Raw genomic sequence first — 2,500 nt, 5'->3', positions numbered from 1 at the left:
GAGCGGCCCGTTCCGCCGAATCCCGGCCGCGACCGCGTCGACTTCGGCTTGTTAGGCTAGAGCGAGCGGCTCGGCGACTTTGCACCGCGCCGCCTATACGTGGAGTGCGCGCGAGGCGAGAGCGCGCGGCCGTGTTCGGTCGCGTTTGCTCTCGGCGTTCTCGTCGGCTCCTCGGGTCGAGTCGCTCGCTCTTTCGCTCGCTCGCAACCGTTTGGCGGACGCACCGTATTATTATTGATAATAATGCGCGTGTACGTCGCTTACGGCTCTGCTTCGAGCGTCTACGAGAGAGACGGCTCTTCGAAATCTCGGCATGCGCGAACCGCGGTCGGCGTCAGTCGGCGTCTGCGGTGCGCTCGCGCCTTCCGGGTACCCTTCCGGGTGTGTGGAGGATACTATATGCGATCACGCGCGTGTTTATACGAATCGAGTGATAAGCGGAGAGCGCATCGCGCTCTCCGGCTCTCCAGAGCTCCGCGGCGAGCCGCGTTGTACGGGGCCGTCGGTCGTTCGCGACCGGCGAGCTCGCTGCGCTATTACGGCCCTCCGCTCTAGCGCGGAGAGGCCGCGCACTGTGCGCGTAGACGGGTGAAGATAATATAATAATATATATAAAAGTATATATATAACAAAAAACGATACATATAAATAAAATGTTGTACGTCTTAAAAAAGACGAGACGAGAACGATAGGTAGAGATAGAGGAGGAGAATAATAAATACATGACACGTAAGGAGTGCGTAAGCGGACGCTCTCTACAGAGACGCAAGCTCGCAGCTCCCTGGTTGATCCTGCCAGTAATCATATGCTTGTCTCAAAGACTAAGCCATGCAAGTCTCAGTATAAGCCGTATTAAGGTGAAACCGCGAATGGCTCAATATATCAGTTTTGGTTCCTTAGATCGTACACAGTTACTTGGATAACTGTGGCAATTCTAGAGCTAATACATGCAAACGAAGTTCCGACCGGCGACGGAAGGAATGCTTTTATTAGATCAAAAACCAATCGGCGGAGCGCGCGTTTCGGCGCGCGCCCGTCGCACTCGGAGATGACTCTAGATAACTTTGAGCAGATCGCACGGTCTAGCACCGGCGACGCGTCTTTCAAATGTCTGCCTTATCAACTGTCGATGGTAGTTTATGCGACTACCATGGTTGTCACGGGTAACGGGGAATCAGGGTTCGATTCCGGAGAGGGAGCCTGAGAAACGGCTACCACATCCACGGAAGGCAGCAGGCGCGCAAATTACCCACTCCCGGCACGGGGAGGTAGTGACGAAAAATAACGATACGGGACTCTTACGAGGCCTCGTGATCGGAATGATTACACTTTAAATCCTTTAACGAGGATCCATTGGAGGGCAAGTCTGGTGCCAGCAGCCGCGGTAATTCCAGCTCCAATAGCATATACTAAAGTTGTTGCGGTTAAAAAGCTCGTAGTTGAAATTGTGTCCTGCGGCGTCGGTCTACCGGTTGCGGTACGACAGGCGCGTCTGCGGGGCTTCTCGCCGGTGCGTGTTCACCGCCGGTCGCGTCCGCGCCGCGCGTTCGCGTGCGCGTCGTCGTCTTCGCGACTTCGGCGCGCGCCGCGGGCTCGCGGTCGGCGCGCGAGGCGGGCCCTCGCGGCTGTTTACTTTGAACAAATTAGAGTGCTCAAAGCGGGCTAATATTTGCCTGAATATTGTGCGCATGGAATAATAGAATAGGACCTCGGTTCTGTTTTGTTGGCTTTCTGACACCAGAGGTAATGATTAATAGGGACAACTGGGGGCATTCGTATTGCGACGTTAGAGGTGAAATTCTTGGATCGTCGCAAGACGGACTAAAGCGAAAGCATTTGCCAAAGGTGTTTTCATTAATCAAGAACGAAAGTTAGAGGTTCGAAGGCGATTAGATACCGCTGTAGTTCTAACCATAAATGATGCCAGCCAGCGATCCGCCGAAGTTTCTTATTTTGATTCGGTGGGCAGCTCCCGGGAAACCAAAGCTTTCGGGCTCCGGGGGGAGTATGGTTGCAAAGCTGAAACTTAAAGGAATTGACGGAAGGGCACCACCAGGAGTGGAGCCTGCGGCTTAATTCGACTCAACACGGGAAAACTCACCAGGCCCGGACACTGGAAGGATTGACGGATTAACAGCTCTTTCTCGATTCGGTGGGTGGTGGTGCATGGCCGCTCTTAGTTGGTGGAGCGATTTGTCAGGTTAATTCCGGTAACGAACGTAACTCTAGCCTATTAAATAGACGTGCTACCGATATCACGAGGGTCCGCGGCCGGGCGGCGCGCGCGCGCTCGCGTCGTTAACGCGGCGCAAGTCGCGCGCGTCCGCCCGCGCGCGCGGTCTTCAACTATCGGCGTACAATGAAAATCTTCTTAGAGGGACCGGTGGTAATTATAGCCACACGAGATTGAGCAATAGCAGGTCTGTGATGCCCTTAGATGTCCTGGGCCGCACGCGCGCTACACTGAAGGGATCAGCGTGTCCTCCTTGGCCTAACGGCC

General features: G+C 54.8%; 1 non-coding gene across 1 annotated transcript in view; it reads left to right on the top strand.

The window, feature by feature from the left end:
* Positions 1 to 778: 778 nt before the first annotated feature.
* Positions 779 to 2,500, top strand: part of LOC148225776 (small subunit ribosomal RNA) — a 2,016-nt gene continuing 294 nt past the window's right edge. The window contains exon 1 of the ribosomal RNA XR_015812492.1: positions 779 to 2,500. This exon is cut by the window's right edge and continues 294 nt beyond it. This is a non-coding gene — a ribosomal RNA (small subunit ribosomal RNA).

The sequence above is a fragment of the Plectrocnemia conspersa genome, unplaced genomic scaffold, assembly GCF_051122295.1.
Source record: "Plectrocnemia conspersa isolate PC_06_02 unplaced genomic scaffold, ASM5112229v1 ptg000028l, whole genome shotgun sequence".
Classification (NCBI taxonomy): Eukaryota; Metazoa; Arthropoda; class Insecta; order Trichoptera; family Polycentropodidae; genus Plectrocnemia; species Plectrocnemia conspersa.
The sequence above is the reverse complement of the archived record's forward strand: the minus strand, read 5'-3'. Positions and strand labels throughout refer to the sequence as shown.